The sequence below is a fragment of the Maniola jurtina genome, chromosome 1 (assembly GCF_905333055.1).
Source record: "Maniola jurtina chromosome 1, ilManJurt1.1, whole genome shotgun sequence".
Classification (NCBI taxonomy): domain Eukaryota; kingdom Metazoa; phylum Arthropoda; class Insecta; order Lepidoptera; family Nymphalidae; genus Maniola; species Maniola jurtina.
Window position 1 is genome coordinate 2289481 of NC_060029.1, and position 18824 is coordinate 2308304.

The window sequence follows — 18824 nt, forward strand, 5'->3', positions numbered from 1 at the left end:
GTTTTATTTTACTATCTCAATGGATTGCGACTTACGAACCTGAAGTGGTAATTTGGCGATCGAAATATTGTTTATGTACATAATTATGCCAATTCCAGCAACAATAACAGATATATCTAACTGTTGAGTAAGTATTAGTTTGTTAACATCTCCAATTTAATTTACAAAAATCAAGATTTTTAAAAACAGCAAGGTGTTTTGATAAAAAAAGGTCTTAAGCCTCCAAAAAATTACGGAAATAAAAAGTTACAATCAAATTAGCCGTATTATAATTTTGCTTAACGCCCTTACATTTTTCAGGGCGGATCCTCGGGAACGCAAAAGATTACGCAAATTTCCAAAGTAATTAATCTACTCGCTAATTGACAGAATATCCGATTTAAGGATAAGCTTGATTTCACCCTTCTCCCAAAAGAAAATCGGAGCTTATGTTTTTGGACTATTCAATCCAATGTTAAATAATATATAAACAGTGGATTTATTTACCTTTTTTGAAATGAATCTTTATGGATCATTTCAAAGTAGTTTATTTGTTCTTATCATTATGAGTATATAATTACTTAGATTATGAACTTATATCAACGTTTTCAGGAAGTGAATTAAAATTTAATACCATTGTTATTTTTATTCCCTATCGAAGCTCTGAATTGCTTGCTACAACCTTAGGATAAGGATGGTCTACGTAATGACATCATACCACAGGTAGGTAGGTATGTCACGTTCTGTACATGGCATATTAAGTCGTGCTCGGTGATGAGTAAGACGAAATACAAAACGCGTGAGAGTAGAAGAGATAGCGAAAATCAGGCGCTAAAACACAAGTCACATTGACTTTTTTTTATCTGTGGAGATAAAATAGATCAGCAGAGATAATAATATAAGTCTAAGTTTCGGCATATAATATAATATGTACCTACATTGTATGCTACAACCATATCCTGTCCAAAGGTTGATCTGACCAAAGGTAGTCTAAAGAATTTAATCAAAAAGACCAGGCATTTATTTAAGACGATTAAAGAAAAAGTTGACAGGCAAGTTCCTTTGAAAAATATTTTTAAAATTAATCATAACTAATATAGAGTTTGCTACTTTTATGATAATGTTCTATGACATTTTTACAACCACAAATGGATGGTTATAATATGTTTTGAAAGTCGCCAGGCGCGTTGGAAGTCAAGATCAAAAGTAGTAAAACTCATCTTAATATAAGTTGTCGTAGCTCGAACACATGCCGGGCAAATGGGCAGACATTTTTTATTCGGTTAGGGGCGTAGACATACGATCCTTAAGATATACCTGACATAACTTAATGTTAAAAAATAATTGTGCGTAAAAAATGCTTCTATAGATTAATTATTTTTACCATTAATTAATATACCTTAATACCTAACATAACTTAATGTTAAAAAATAATTGTGCGTAAAAAATGCTTCTATAGATTATTACCATTAACTAGATATGTAGTTAATGTCAGGAAATGTGCAAAATAAAGCCGATTTTAAAGTATAAAAAGATGGACTGCTGTATGTAGGATGAAGCAACTAAAGCAAGAAACCCGAATTTGCACGGCCTTTTGAATTTTAGTGATATATAAAATAAAAAGTGAATGACTGACTAATTTTTATCAACGCATAGCTCAAACTACTAGACGGGCTAAAAGGCATGCAGAAAGCTATTATGAGGTAGGCATCCAGTAGTAAAGTAGGGCTTTGAAATTTGTGTAGTTCACGCGCATGAAGTTGTAGGCACAAGCTTGTTGTTCATAATATTCCTGTAGTTAAGAAATTGCAATGAAGCATGTATGTTATTTTACAAAATCATGATGTTATTACCGTTGCCCAACAGTTACACACTACTTTCTTATTGTCATGTTAATAACTCAAAATTTAAAAAACCCCCGACACAAAAACCTCTATAAGAAAACTAGAAAAGAGTTGATAACTTTCAAACGGCTGAACCGATTTTCTTCGATTATAGCTAAGAACACTCTCGATCAAGTCACCTTTCAAACAAAAAAAACTAAATTAAAACCGGTTCATTCGTTTAGAAGCTACGATGCCACAGACAGATACACAGATACACACGTCAAACTTATAACACCCCTCTTTTTGGGTCGGGGGTTACTAAAATAACGTTGCCGTTGATTGAAGAATAATGCAAAGGATTTTTTTTTTAATGGACACCTCCATTTATTTAGCAGTAACATTTCTAAAGAACTGTATATCTGTGGTGTTAATACCAATGATGAGCAGCCATTTGTTATTCCGTTAAAGGTTGTCGAACTTGTCGCGGTGATATGGTAAAAAGCGATCGTTTAAAGTCGAAATGTAGCGCTAATTTACACTCTCTGGTTAAAAGTCAGACTGTGGTTGTGAGCTGTTCAATTTCAATTTATAATGTGGATAGTTTGCGAAGTTGGGTGACATTTTATCGCAGACCGACGGACGGACGGCGGGTTGAGCTGTCATTGGTGCTCAAACAATTTATTGATTAAAAGATGATTAAAAGTTAATTAAATTAAATCCGAAAACGATGGTACAACCGGCTGTTATTAGGGTTCCGTTCCCGAAGGGTGCCAATTGGACTCTATTACTCCGCTGTCCGACCGTCAGTCCGTCTGTCTTTCAGTAGGTTGTATCTCGCAGTAAGTAGAGAGTTAAGATTTTTACAGAATGTGTATTTCTATTGCCGCTGTAACAACAAATAATAAAAATTTCAAAATGCCCGCTATAAAAATAAAAATAAATGTTAAGTATTTCTTGCACGACGATACGGACCCCTTCGTGTGCAGGTCCAACTCGCACTTGACCGATGTTTTGGGTTAGTACTTTTACCAAAAGAGTTATCATCCATCCATCAGCCTGTATGCGTCCACTGCTGGACATAGGCCTTTCCAAGAGCGCGCCACCAAACACGGTCCTCCGCCTTCCTCATCCACCCGCTCCCCGCCACCTTCTTCAGGTCATCGGTCCAGCGGGCTGGAGGTCCACACTGCGCTTACCGGTACGCGGTCTCCACTCCAGAACACGTCTGCCCCATCGGCCGTCGGTTCTGCGACAGACATGACCTGCCCATTGCCACTTCAGCTTGCTAATCCTTTGAGCTATGTCGGTCGCTTTTGTTCTTCTGCGAATTTCCTCGTTCCGGATTTTATCCCTGAGAGTAATACCCAACATAGCTCGCTCCATAGCGCGCTGAGCGACCTTTAGTTTGTGGACGAGGCCAACTGTCAGTGTCCACGTTTCTGCTCCATACGTCATCACAGGTAGGACGCACTGATTGAAGACCTTAGTCTTAAGGCTCTGCGGTATCGACGATTCAAAGACCTGACGTAGCTTTGAAAATGCTGCCCAGCCCAGCTGAATTCTTCTGTCAGCCTCCATGTCGAAGTTGTTCCTGCCGAGTTGTATAATCTGGCCGAGGTAGTTATATTCTTGAACAACTTCGATGCTAACATTCCCGACGGTGACGGGTCTTGAGATTGCGTGCTCGTTAAACATTACTTTCGTTTTGTCTATGTTCATCTCAAGACCTACTCGTCTGGAAAGCTCGATCAGCATTTATCGAATTAAAGAGTTATCAAATACAACTAAAGTTTGAATCAAACCAGGCGTTAAAGTTACTTAAGTTTATTGTAAAGGTTCACACACTAGAAGGCTAGTCTCGATAAATCAACGCGTCTTCGTGGTGGCCACAATGGTCGTGTAAATAGGGTCACCATCCGACCGGGGCTCCGCGGACGTGTCCTTTGAAATCGTACGAGAAGACGTGACTATCTTCGGAGTACGGAATTTTTCCCCGATATCCGGCATTTATTTATTAACACGATTGTGTGTGATTTAGTTTTTCAATGTGCCCCTAAACGGCAGCTAATCAACAAGTTTGCTTCATTAAGTCTTTTATTTATAAGTTTTCTAGATAAAACATTGAAACTCATTGTTTTTAATCCCCGACCCAAAAAGAGGGGTGTTAAAAGTTTGACGTGTGTATCTGTCTGTGGCATCGTAGCTCCTAAACGAATGAACCGATTTTAATTTAGTTTTTTTTGTTTGAAAGGTGGCTTGATCGAGAATGTTTTTAGCTATAATCGAAGAAAATCGATTCAGCCGTTTGAAAGATATCAGCTCTTGTCTAGTTTTCTTATAGAGGTTTTGTGTCGGTTTCTCAAATTTTGAGTTACCTAGCATGAAATTAGGTCGGGAGATCTATATAGCCTCATATAATAAGTGCAGTTTTGATGGACAATGTTACTAGCACTATACAAATGCCATACTTACTATTTGTTTGGTGTCAGCAGATAGGGTTTTGTTTACTTACGTAAACTAAGTACGCCTTTCTAGTTTTCTTATAGAGGTTTTTGTGTCGGCGGTTTTTTAAAATTTAAGTTATTATTTGAATAGTTTGGCTATAACATTACATACTTAGTCTTGCTTTGGCGTCGATTGTGATATTTCTCTTTTACTAAATTTAGAGTAAGTATACGCATCTTTTTCTATTTAATATTGCTAAAAAAAGACGGAAAATAATTTTAAATTTAGACTAAAATATTTTAGTGCATTCTACAAATTTAAACAAAGTTGACTACGTCTAGTTTTTGTCGATGTATACCCGACTAATTCTAATGTTTTTTTTTTTATTCACTATAGGTAAGCGCTTGACCCCAATCACACCTGATGGAAAGTGATGATGTGGTCTAAGATGGGATGCGTTTACCTAGAAGGTGCCTATTCAAATTCAAATTCAAAATGTTTTTATTCAATTAGACTTTTACAAGTTCTTTCGAATCGTCAAAAGCATCTACCACTGGTTCGGAATGCCTTTCCTACCGAGAAGAACCAGCAAGAAACTCGGCGGTTGCTCTTTTCAAAGATTTGATATACAATATTATGCCATGTATAAAAGCAATTGAAGTCCTGCGCATTGCTGGAGCGAATCGAAGTTCAAATCCACGCTTTTTTATCATTTACATAATCTTCGATAGTATAATATGCTTTTCTCAAGAGCATATTTTTAATAGATTTTTTGAACCTGTGTAAAGGCAAGTCCAAAATTGACTGAGGAATCTTGTTATAGAAGATTATACCCATTCCCACAAATGACTTTTGGACCTTCCTGAGACGGAGCGTAGGAGTCGCAAGCCTGTTACGGTGTCTAGTCAGCCTGTTGTGCAGATCGCCAACCTTCTTGTAACTAAGAATATTTTGTCTCACAAAAATTATGTTGTTGTAAATATATTGAGAGGCTACGGTAAGGATACCTATTTCCTTAAATTTTTCTCGAAGTGAATCGCGTGGTTTTAAGTTATAAATTGCGCGTATTGCCCTTTTTTGTAATACAAAAATTCTCCCAATATCTGCCGCTCTACCCCATATTAAGATTCCATAAGACATAATACTATGAAAATAAGCAAAATATACTATCTTTGCGGTCTCCACGTCAGTTAATTGTCGAATTTTTCTAACCGCGTAAGCAGCAGAGCTTAGTTTGCCAGCAAGAGTTGATATATGGGTGCCCCATTGCAGCATATATTCACATTATGTTGAAATCTTTGTCCTCTTTTTGAAAAATATTGATGTATGGCAAACCTACTGGTACAAGCGTTCAAATGTGTTCAAATGATGTAATTCTACAAAAGTGTTGTTTATTACGAACAGCTTTTACGACATGGGTTGGCTTGGTGAGAGCGGAAAATTGTCCGGCATGACTCAAAAGGTTTTACTTGAAGCCAGCTCGGAGTACACGTTTCAAATTCCTTTACAAGTTTAATGTTAAACAAACAAGTTTACTTAAAGTATCATAAATAATAAGTCAATGACACAACTTTGTTAGTCTTTTAACCCAAAGTTTCTGTAAATCGTACCTTGAATTACGTCCATAACTCCATAAGTGTAGAGTACCTATAAATTTTCTTCTGTATTTAATTAAGAATTACAAAAACAGCGCAATCAACATACCAACGCTTCTCATTGAATTGACAGTTGAAACATGCTTTATTTGTACAAAATCATAAAAATAAGCTCAAAAATAGTAAGTAGTACAATTTGGCGGCCTTATCGCTTTAAAGATATATCTTTCAGTCATTCTGGAAATGAATAAAAAAAGCAAATCTCGGACAAACTGAAATACGTGGGCATCATGTACGAGTAAAGGTAAAAATTTTTACTTTTACCTACCTTTCTCCAATTTTACTTTTTCCTACCTAGTGAAGTAGATGCATGCATTAAAGATCATTGCATAAAAAGCCTAAAAAGATTGTTGAGAGTCCTGTTAGGCTGTGTTCAGTTTAGAACACATCGGCGTATTACATTATTTGCGTCCTAACTTACGATCATGATATTCATAAATCATGGTGTGCGTCGGTCCTTTGCGACGGAAATTCGATACACCAAAATGATACAAACGTCGACCCAGCCTTACTATTTCAAACTCTATTTCCTACACCCTCTTTGCATTTCAAATCCCGAATACCAGACGCGTTAAAGTCGATAACCCCATCAAAGCGAAAATATTGTCGGCTGAAACTTGAAAGTTGAAACCTTTAATCGCAAACCGAATCTTTTAAGCTTTTAATTACAGTAAGTGGGGACCCTTGGCTCCCGGCATCAATCTGCTTAATGCGGGGAGATACCTGGGGAAACAAAACGAGACGAACATTTTTCCGCGTCATTCATCACTACCGGCGAAACCTGCGAAACCACCCGTGAAGGCATTGCTCTAACGCGGTTTAGCTATCATACAGTATTAAAAAAAATAAAAACAGCGTACGCTGGTCAAGTACAGTTTGCAGGTTTTCTTACGATGTTTTCATTACCGTTAAAGTAAGTGATATTCAATTACTTAAAAGTTTAAACGCACATGACTCTGAAAAGAGGTTCATAGCCGGGAACAAATCTCGTTCTCCTCGAATAACGTCCATCTTCATTATTTATCACTGCTTTTTCTACTACTAGCTGACGCCCGCGACTTCGTCCGCGTGGATTTAGGTTTTTCTAAATCTCGTGGGAACTAATTGGTTTTCCGGGATAAAAAGTATATTATCTAATTCAGAATATTATCTATCTCCATTCCAAATTTCAGCCAAATCCGTCCAGTAGTTTTTGCGCCAAGGAGTAACAAACATACACACACACATACACACAAACTTTCGCCTTTATAATATTAGTGTGATAAGCTTTTAAATGAGATAGCGTGGCTTAATACCTAACTAGCAACTTTTACAAATCTACTTTTGCGAGTTATTTGTCAGAGACTAGGGGCAGATGTTTCATTTGCACCTTCCGTGTCTACTAGTTCGTTTCTGAACTGTGTGATTGCTAAACTGTGTCACTACATACCGCAGTTTCGATACTTTTTCGTTGTGTAAATATTCATTAGCAAGATTGTCGATATGTCGCGACGTGTGTATAGAATTTTCGACATTGTATCGTACGAGTACTTTTGAAATCGTCGCAATTTGAATCTCGTGTACACGTACTCGCTATGTTTACGCAAAGCGAGGATCACGCTTTTGTGATTGAGGCTGATTCAATTCTCTGAAAGCGTCAGAACTCAGACCTAGTAACGGCGGCATATTTGTAAGGCTCTATTCAATATGTGTTATATGAAGCAAATTAATGACAAGTGTAAATTAAAAATTTATAACACCCCCGACGATCCAAAGTATTTGAGTTTTCCAAAACATCATTTTCAAATAAATAATTATGTATTTAGGCAACGTCCATCTTGACAGCTTGACATTTGTCTATTGACATAATATTAAGAACCTAACGGTTATCTAACCTTCTTTTCTACAAGAAAACTAGAAAAGAGCTAATAACTCTTAAACGGCTGAACCAATTTTTTTAGATTATAGCTAAGAACACTCTCGATCAAGCCACCTTTCAAACAAAAAAAACGAAATTAAAATCGGTTCATTCGTTTAGGCGCTACGATGCCACAGACAGATACACAGATACACAGATACACAGATACACACGTCAAACTTATAACACCCCTCTTTTTGGGTCGGGGGTTAAAAATCTCTGATGTATATCATGTATTTTACAAGTTTTAATTTCTATATTTGATCCTGGCAGGTGTCATTAAGGTATTATCTTATGTCCTGTGATAAAAATGTGCGAGTGAATCCATTAAATATTTTTTCAATAAAATCTTCATGTGCTATTAATTAATCTATCATCATCACCATCATCTCAGAGTGAGAACTAAGTGGCCACCGCACTGACCAAGTGCGAATTTTTAGACTTCACACTCTACGGAGAACATTATGGAGAACTCTCAGGCATGTAGGTTATCTCACGATGTTTTCCTTCACAGTTGAAGTAAATGATATTCAATTTCTTATATAACAACAAAACTCCATAAAGTTGGCGGTGAGAGCTAGGACCAAAATAGGCTCTTTTTGTTATACGTAAGTACAGTTCGTGACAGGTCGACATGGCAATCCGGGTGGGGGACGCCCCGCACACCCGCACATCCCCTGCGTTAACCCGGTGTGGGATAGCGCGGATGACGGGTCGCGAACTATAAAAATAGTTTGAGGATGCCCGCGGCTTCGCCTGCGTGGATTTCGGTTCTTTTTAATCCTGTAGGAACTCTTTGATTTTCTGGGATAAAAAGTAGCCTATTTCGATAACAGGGACGCAAGCCACTTCGGTACCTTTCATACAAATCGGTCAAGTGGATGGGTCTTTAGGAATCCCGCAGGAACTCTTTGATTTTCCGGGATAAAAAGTAGCCTATGTCCGTCCCCGGGATATGAGCTTACCCTGAACCAAATTTCGTCCGAATCGGTTACACTGTTGGGCCGTGAAAAGGTAGCAGACAGACAGACACACTTTCGCCTTTGCAATATTAGTATGGATATGGATTTTGCTACCAAACTTTATCTGAAGTATGATTTACTTTAATAGTTTTTAAGTGATGATAGATATATCTAATGTTAACCCATTTTAAGTCTTTAACAATTTGTATGAGAATTTATCCTTCATAGTAAATGCACAAGACTTGTAGAACCTTCTATGAACGTAATGAAGACGACGAAGCGGCTCCGTACATTTTAGGATCGCTAATTGCGTTCCCGACGGCACTTTGTGCAAGCTTATGATTAAAGAGCCGGCAGGGTGCTACGGAAGGTGCCTCCAAAAATAAACTTAAAGAGGTGAATATTTAAATAGGGTGGTCAATGCTCCCTCACGCGTCCCCAAGACAACCCACCGGAATTCAGTGGCACCTTAACTCTTCCCCCTTGAGGTATTATTCGGACTTTTCGAATTGGCCGGATAAATTTTAAATTGGATTAAGCCTCGGGCTGGTCGTGACACCGCAAAGAATATGAGTGATGACTTCGTAACATACAACTCGACCAGTATAACTTGACCCCAGTAATCTCATGGACTTGGAATTGCTAGATATCGCTATGGCCCTCCGTTCATCGTGTCCGAAACTAGAGAGCCAAGCGCCTGTTTTATTTAAATTTCTATCTTCCCCTTTCCAAATATGAGAAATCGATCCCCTCTGCTGTCTGTTGGTTCACTGATGCATCGCTATTGAAACTTGTGATTGCGTGTTGTGATCATCACTAACAATTTCATACTATTTCATTTCATTTTTGAATTATAAATATAAAGATTTTATTTTTTATTCTAATAAACTTTTAGAAGTGGTTTAGAATCGTCACAAGAAACTCCCACTTTTTTTAATTCCGTCAAAAGTTGGCCCTTGACTACAATCTCACCGGTGGTATAATAGTGATGATGCGATAAGATGGATATCTATCTCAAACTCAAATTCCGCCGATAAGAATCAACTCATTTGAGTTGTTGTGTGGCCATACTTAATGTGGTACATAGTAAATGTCTAATGCCAATTGAATTGTGGTTAGAAACGTCTAACGCCAAACGACAATGTGAATGCCTTTGTAATAATATTGCGTGGTCGTGGCTACACCTACGGTTAACGGGGATTAACGCGTTTATCAACGGCGTAAACGTGCGCCATCTAGCTGTTCGAAGTCCATGACTTATCTTGTTCTTTCCTAACAAAGCGGTCCAGCAAAATGGCCCTTTCTGTACCACACAATCATTATGGAATTAAAGCAATCTCTATGTTCCGGTTTTGATATAATTGAGCCTTTATGTGAATTGAGTGCCGTTACGCATAGTGATGCAACAGTAACGGTACCCGCTTCGCTGCGGCGGATTTCCTGGATTCGATTCCCAGGTATAGCATTGGAATGTTTAGACATGTGTACGTCTGTTTGTACAACCATGTTGATATGTGATGATTCATGATGGCAATAAAATACACATTGCGTTTCTTTAAATACATTATGTCGATGTTTATAACATGTTATCATTCATATTATGCTTATGATATGGTTTTGCATTTGACGAAGCGATTAAAATAGTTATGAATAAAAAATTACTAATTACCTTTATCTATCTGTCTGTCTGTTAGCTGTTTCGGCTTATCCGTTTAACAGATTTTGATAAAATTTGGTATAGAGATAGAAAACTTGCATTTCGGAGAGGAAGAGACTACTTTTTGCCTCGAAAAATCAAAGAGTCAAAAAAGAAATATATTACTTACTAAGTTTTTTTTTCATAAATAGAATATTCTGCATTTTCTAAAAAAAAAAAATGTTCTCATAGAGGTACCTACGAAGTACCTAAAGTACCTACGGAATCTACGGATAGATGTCCTACTTTTTGAAAGTGTTGTAATTTAAAAACTACCACCTATTATTAGGACTTCTGGTAAAAATCTCTCTCTCAAGTTGTCCTTAAGCAAATCCTACCAATGTTTATCTTTTAGATATAAGCTTGAAAGTGTTACAACGCTGTCTAGCGAATAACGATATAACTCAAATTAGGACTACGTACGATACACAAACCTTATTAGTTGTAACCCGCAGGGCCTATCGGTCTTCCCCAGTGGTCCATTTATTTAATTCGGCCATTAAACGGCCCGTATACCAGATTACATACTTCCGTCGACTCCTTATGAAGAGTAACTAATACCAATTACTGTTATGGAGACCATTCAAGGGGGTGAGCTTGTTTAACTGAGTTTGCGAGTTTTTATAAATAAATGGTTGATCTTTTGAATATTGTTCGGCAAATTTGTTCTTCCAATGTTTCGCAAACACTTGATCCAACATGCTTTGTTTATTATTAAGCTTAATGACCACTAGCAATAATACTTGAAGATATCAGCATGTTAATGTCGATTTCTGCACGTTTTAGCAATTAAAAAGTCCATTTAACTATTGTCTTATATGTACTTAAGTATATAGTTTTTGAATCCTTATACGTACGTAAGTTTTTAAAAAAATTGCGACTCTTGTTACAACGCAATAAAGTGCTGTGGCCTAAGATTAAATAATCATCTCTCCTTTTTAACCGACTTCCAAAAAAGAGGAGGAGGTTCTCAATTCGTCGGAATCTTTTTTTTTTATGTATGTTCCCCGATTACTCAAAGATCCCTGGACCGATTTGGAAATTATTATTTTTTTGTTTGAAAGGGTATATATACTATGCAGGTGGTCCCATATAAATTTGGTGGAGATCTGATGAATATCTTCGGAGATGCAGAACAGAACTCCTCAATGGATAAGAGCAAATTGCTCGCGATCAGTGTAATAGCTTAGTAAACAGTAGGGTTTTAACTGGGCATAGCATATTATAGTACAGTGGGGCCACTAAAAATTGTAAAATATAAAAAATTCAAGAGAAAAATAAAACCGACTTTATTTTTCTTTTGAAATTTTTTTACTCCGTAAACTCTTATTTTCTCTCTCACTGGTATTAATAAGTGCCGTCAAGAGGTGCGCTACCGTAAGCATATTTCTCGATCCCGTGACCAAGTGACCTCGTCTGGTTATAGAGAGAAAACAAGATCAGTTCGTTTAAACTCGACATAGACTCCAACCAAGTCGGTTCGTCTGTCAACAGCGACTCTGATTAGGTCACACTCAAACTCCCTGTCCCTAGTCGAGCAAAAAGGGTTTTGTTTTTCCATCATTAGCAAAACACACATAGTTAATCCTAATTCAAAGTACCAGGGGTGCATAGCAAAACAAGAGTAAACAACGCCACTTGGCTTAGTTAATCAAGGCGTCGCTAATCCAACGGACTATTTGTCCGGGCGGCCGCGACATTAGTCCCGTGTCCTGCCCGGATCCCGAGATAGGGATTGACCGGGATTTATCCGGATCGCGAACTTAGTTTCTGATGGCTGCAATATTGGGTACCTACCGCTGTCAAGGAATCTTTAATGATCCAAACATTGAGGTATTACTACTACGTATAGTTCAATGGACCCAAAGTATAAGAAGAGACATAATTATTGTTACCTATGTAACAAAATGGCCATAATATTATGTTGGAATATGGAGTACCTAAGGGATCTTATTTTGATGTAGGCGCCATTTTTTTGGCAATTTATTACCTCAATCACAAAACAAGTCACAATTTAAAAAAATTAAAACACGACTGCCCTGCCAAAAAAAAAACACATTTGAAAATGGCGCAATACAGCCTCCAATCATTTTGTTTTTTTTTTTTTTTTTTTAAATTAGGGTCTCTCGGAATGATATAATGATTCTTTATCTATCTTTTCGGGCATTTGGATGTTATAGTGGAATAAGGATACTCGCATACATAAACCATGAAAATATTGGGTATGTAGATACACTTCTGTTTTGAGCAGCCGTGTGTAAGAAGGGTTAATTTTGTTTACAGCTCCAAAAGTCTGCTAAGTAGGCATTCTTTAATAATTTCAACTTGGTAACTCCACGCGTTTTAGGAAAGGGGTCTTGACAGACGCACAGACAGACAGATAGAGACGGATAGCGAAATAATATTATATTATTTCATCTTTTGGGTACGGAACTGTTTAGGTATGTCCTTATAAATGTATCAGCCTATTGTCTCTGCGATTCTTATGTACTTATCTCCTATAACTTGGCGGGTTTGGCAAGAATTTTACACATACTTCTCTCAAATATCAGTCTAGACTCTAGACATGAAGTCAAAACTCGATTCCAGTGCCAAAACTGCGCAAATATTCTAATCGACTCGATTCGGACTAACAGTCGCACCACTACCTACCTAATGTTTCTCAAGGGATTTTTCCAATTCCCCCCAACAGGTGACTCGGTGTTGCCCCAGTCGTTCGCGGTGATTGCCCGCATTCAAAATGCAGATGGCAACACCAATTTCACAGATAATTAACTACGAACAACTTGTAAATATAAAAGTTTTGAGAACAATTTTGGGTAAACAAGGGCGTTTGGTTAGGCGTTGCGTGATGCCTTATTTTGGCTATAAGAACCGATGCTTGCGATTTTAGCCACGTGAAATTAGTTTCTTTAAAACCCATTTCTTTAAATCCCGTGGGAACTCTTTGATTTTCCGAGATAAAAAGTAGCTTAATATGTCACTCTCCAGGTATCCACCTATAAAAAACCGAAACATATTTTTATTATTTTATATTTTATTCATATACCAGTAAGCCCTTGATTGCAATCTAACGTGGTCGTCAAAGATGGAAGCCGGCTAACCTGGAAGGGGTAGTAGCAATTTTCGTCAAACCCATACTCCTTTTGTGTTTCTACACGGCATCGTACCAGAACGCTAAATCGTTTGGCGGCACGGCTTTGCTGGTAGGGTGGTAACTAGCCACGGCCGAAGCCTTCCACCACACCGGAACAGAATTTTTTATAAAATTCCAAACCCTGCCGGGAACTGAACCCGGGACCTCCCACTAATAAGACCACAGCGCTTATCACTGCGCCAGGGAGGCCGTCAAAACATACGCGGATCAAGTCGTGGGCATCATCTAGTACATAGGCTAATAATAACAGTACCTACCGAATTTAGGGCTCAGACCCGCATAACTTTCTAAAGGTCCATAATAGTTAGTCCTAGCTATCGCGAATCTCGGTCCAACATCGCCAGAATCACGTCTCTACGTCCCGTTTCTAGCATTGTTGCATATTTCGTGATTATATTAAGACGCTTGTCCCATCGCCGGCGAGAAAGTGACTCGCTGAGTATTTTCTCGCAATAGAAACGGAACGATTCCGAGTCAATAAAACAGATAAATATATTAATCGTTGATCGCTGACTGTGCAACCGTCGTTGGCGAGCTCTCTTTCGCAGCGACAAGAGTTATCAAAGAAAATACTCGCTTAGCAGCAAAACAAAATTAATGGATGTCTCTTCCGTCTATCCGAGCGACCGGCGCGAGTAATCGCCCGTCGCACTCGCACACTCGCTCATAGCCTAGCGACAAAACTATCCCAATTACACCCTCGCTTCTCATTGCTCTGGGAGTGCAAACAGTTTCTGAGTTGCTCCCCAACTCGTTTCTAGTTTTTAGCTCAACTCATTCCTCGCTAATCGTCGGCGGTCAGACAAGTGCCTAAAACGAGATCGAGTTGACTTTTATTGCGTATCTAATATGTAATTCAAAGGCCATTGAAAAGGTTGACGCATAAAAATGATATCATCTTCGTAATCACCCGCTTATGTAAGGCTGTAAACATATTAGTCACGTTTTAAGGCGGGATATGCAGATTGCTATACTAAATTGGGCGTCTAGACGTGTCGGAGACTTTAAACCCATGATCTTATAGTCTTTAGGGTGTAGATTTTAGCTTTGAATTACATTTTAAGTGTTTATTCTTGAGGGTCTGTAATAAATTTTCCGACTCCTAAAATTATAATTAACTTGTGTTATTTTATTTTACTATTTATTATTTTATTTTTGGGAAGACTTCAAGATCGGGTCAACCACGTGCTAATGTTAATAGTGCTCGGAGTTCCGGAAGGTTTTAACTTATGTCGTGAAATTTTTGTATCAAAATACTACAAGTAATTTGAAAATCGTACAAAAAACACTGTTAGCTCATGGTTTTAACATGTAAGTTTTTTGACTGTCAATATTTTTTTAGATATATCATGACTTGAAATGTCAGTTTACATTTTTAAAAATCCCTGTCTATATAGGCAAAACATTATTATTTTTGTCTGTCTTAACATTTTTGCATCTGAAATGTACGCGCCTTTACAAATATGAGGGGACTGTTTCACTTTGTCACCTTTTAAATAGTTTAGCGATTGCGAATGCGACGCAATGTGAAACTATTATGCATCCTTTGTAACAGACAATCTTTGTAACTTTGTAATGTATAAGGCAATGTACCTAATCTAGATGATTCGAAATCGCATCTCATTCCCACGCGCGCGCTGCAATGTTCTTCACAATAGACTGCAGGCTTGTTAAGGAAAAATGAATAGGGGTTATTCAACTTACTAAAGGTCAGGTCACACCTGATCTTTTTGGCGATTCTTCGCGTATCCTCGACGAAATCATCACATAAATCCAAAAATGTGTTTCGTTTGATGGTTTATTGGTTTGGAGTGGAGCAACGGATCGACATGATTTTTTACGCATATATAGATCTTCTTCTTCTTCTTCTTGGCACAACATGTCTTTTTCTTCCACTCACTTCTGTCATACGTCAACGCATTTTCACGCAATCCATCCACCTTTTCTTTGACCTTCCTCTCCTCTTTTTTCCTTCTACATGCTTATTTGACATTCTTCTAGTGACATGATTTTCTTCCCTCTACATGACATGCCCATACCATGCCAATCTATTACCCCTCATCTTGCATGGATGACCATAAAGACAATATTATACTATCATTTTAAGACGTACTTATATCATTAAAAAACGGGTTACGTAGCTTATGAATATATAGATCTCTAGTGAAAAAAAAAATTACTCAATGCTTGTGTAAGACGATTTTTGTTGGAAAATTTCAGTATTTTTGCTACGGTTACAGCATTTTCGCTTTTATAAATCAAACTTTCAGAAACATTACCTTGCAATGCGGCGGGCGCTAGGTAGGTACTTTGTTTGCTCACCGTCTGCGGTGGCCACTTTCGCTTCAAACCAGCTTCATAAGTAGATACATGTTATTATAAATGCAGCTATGCGAAGCCGCATCGTTCTAGTTTGCGCTTCTACATTCTTACGTAGACCTGTAAGGCGCAACGCACACCTGCAGAGTTGAGTGGAAGCGAAATGCTCCATCTTCTATTATTATTATATGCAGCTATGTGAAGCCGCAACGTTCTAGTTTGCTCTTCTACATTGTTACGTAGACCTGTAAGGCGCACCGCACACCTGCAGAGTTGAATGGAAGCGAAGTACTCCATCTTCTATTATTATTATATGCAGCTATGTGAAGCCGCATCGTTCTAGTTTGCTCTTCTACATTGTTACGTAGACCTGTAAGGCGCACCGCACACCTGCAGAGTGGAGTGGAGCCGAAGTGCAGCATCGTTTATCGATAACAATTCAAATATAATAATCTAAATCTGTTCAGGCATTAAAAACTATGATGCAATAGAGAAATTCACATACATGGTATTACATACATGAACAATGAATAGTTATAGGAATGTAAGTTTGAAAATGCAAAAAGTTAACTATTTATTCATAACAACTATGTACAACTATGTTATTAGTTATTATTAAGAGGAGCCTTTCCGTCACTCGCTTCATACAAACGTAGTTCCAATTTCATTTGAATATTAAGCAACCAAAGTCCATGAAATTTTGCAGACATATTCTAGAAACTAATATCTATGTCTGTGGTTTTCCAGATTTTTGTTAAAATATTCGGTTTCAAAGTTACGCGGTCTTAAAAATTTACATACAAATCTTTGAGCCCCTGTAATTTTAATATTACATATTTTTAGAAAAATCTAAAACACCACAGACACAGATATTAGTTTCTAGAATATGTCTGCAAAATTTCATGGACTTTGGTTGCTTAATATTCAAATGAAATTGGAACTACGATTGAATGAAGCGAGTGACGGAGAGAGCCCTGTTAAGGTAGCTATTTTGGTAGATATTGTTTTTAAATACATACTTACTGATTTTGTTTTCCTTTTTTTCAGTTAACGCAGTGATGACAGTCTTATGGGACAAAAGGCAACTCTCCTGGTATGTCATGTTTCACGAATTTCAAATTATTTTATAAGAACTTAGATTTATTTAACACCTGCTAAACAAGTGTGGTCTATGGATACAACGAGTAGGTACATTACAGGTAGGTACAGGTATTATTATACATATTCCAAGCTGGTCTTTATAGCAAAAAACCGGTCAAGTGCGAGTCAGACTCGCGCACCAAGGGTTCCGTACTGCAGTCGTATTTTTTCGACATTTTGCACGATAAATCAAAAACTATTATGCCTTATTACTAGTGGGCGGTGCCGTGCACGAATGTACCAGAATGTCGACCAGCAGGGAGAAGTGGCGAATGCTCGTGAGGCGTGTAACATCTGCCCCCCAAAACGTCACTTCATGATGACCACGACCGCTCTGCCAAGAGTGTAACGACAAAGAAGAAGAATTATGCATAAAAATAAATGAAAAACTGTTTTCGAATGCAGAGGTAAAGTCCTTACATATGATACCCCACTTGGTATTGAAAATACTAATTATTTGTTCATGAAAACAGTTTTTTTGTGATCTAACCACAAATTCACAGTTTTCTGATTTTTTCCTTTACTTGTACCATTAAGACCTACCTACCTGCCAAATTTCATGATTCAAGGTCAACGGGAAGTACCCTATAGGTTTTCTTGACATAAACGACAGACGCACAGAGGTACAGACAGACATACAGAAAATGAAGTGATCCTATAAGAGTTCCTTTTTTCCTTTTGAGATACGGAACCCTAAAAGTTTATCAGTGACTTCCTGAACTGACCTCAACCGACTTGCACCTATTTCTGGTGTCAACTAGGTTTTATAAAAAAAAACATAATTTTAGCACAACCGCGCATGTACCAATCTTCGATTTTTAGCAAAAGCGAAAGTGTAAGCAAAAAGCAAAAAAGTTATATTACACGGGTACATACACCATTTTTTATTAAATTTACAAAAAGAGATTAAGAGCCCTCGACCGTTCCCCGAAAACACTTCAACAAAATGTAAGGACCATCCTCCCAAACTCTATACTCCAAGAGTCATCTGACATCTCCCGTTCGAGGTTATCGGGCTGGAACAATTATTTACGCTCAATATCATTTTTAAAACAGTGCGGATGTCAAATTTTATCGATGGATTTGCACTTGACGGCATTTTACCTGAAGGAAGGACTTGAAAAATAAAATTGGTACACTGTCTTCTAGATAACAACTAGATAGCACAGTAAAAGAAGAGACACAGTACTTCGACGCCTTTGATCACATGGTAAATGACCACCACAACGACTCTGCCATAATTCTGCCATGTAGGTCCCAGAATCACTGGGGCCGTCTCAAGTCTCTACATAACCGCACGATTGCTCTGTCTAGAAAGCTTCGTCGAACCTCGGTAGGTAAATAACATACTCACTCTGTGTAGAGGTGTAGTCCCGTTGGCTCCATTAGCCGTGTCCCCATTAACGGGGCCAGCGGGATTAGAATAAAATTATTAAAAAAAACTAAATTAAAATCGGTTCATTCGTTTAGGCGCTACGAGGTCACAGACAGATACACAGATACACACGTCAAACTTATAACACCCCTCTTTTTGGGTCGGGGGTTAAAAAATCAGTCCCATTGTCCCCATTATCTATTCCTGTTCAACGGGGACTGCGGTATTTGAATAATGTTGTTAAAAACTCTAGATAGTAAGCACGCCCTCATAATAACTTGCCCTGATTACCTAGTACCCTTAGAAAAAAATAACTGCTTAGTTTCTTGCCCTCTCTTCTTAGGAAAATCTGAAACGGAGTAGGTACTTGTAG

General features: G+C 37.8%; 1 protein-coding gene across 4 annotated transcripts in view; it reads left to right on the plus strand.

The window, feature by feature from the left end:
- The window catches only part of LOC123866035 (insulin-like growth factor-binding protein complex acid labile subunit), a 376912-nt gene that overhangs the window by 93208 nt on the left and 264880 nt on the right, over positions 1-18824 (plus strand). For all 4 annotated transcript variants that reach the window (XM_045907378.1, XM_045907369.1, XM_045907350.1 and 1 more), the window contains one exon: positions 16984-17029. The gene's annotated coding sequence lies outside the window, so the exon portion shown is untranslated. The remainder of the gene's footprint in view (positions 1-16983; positions 17030-18824) is intronic.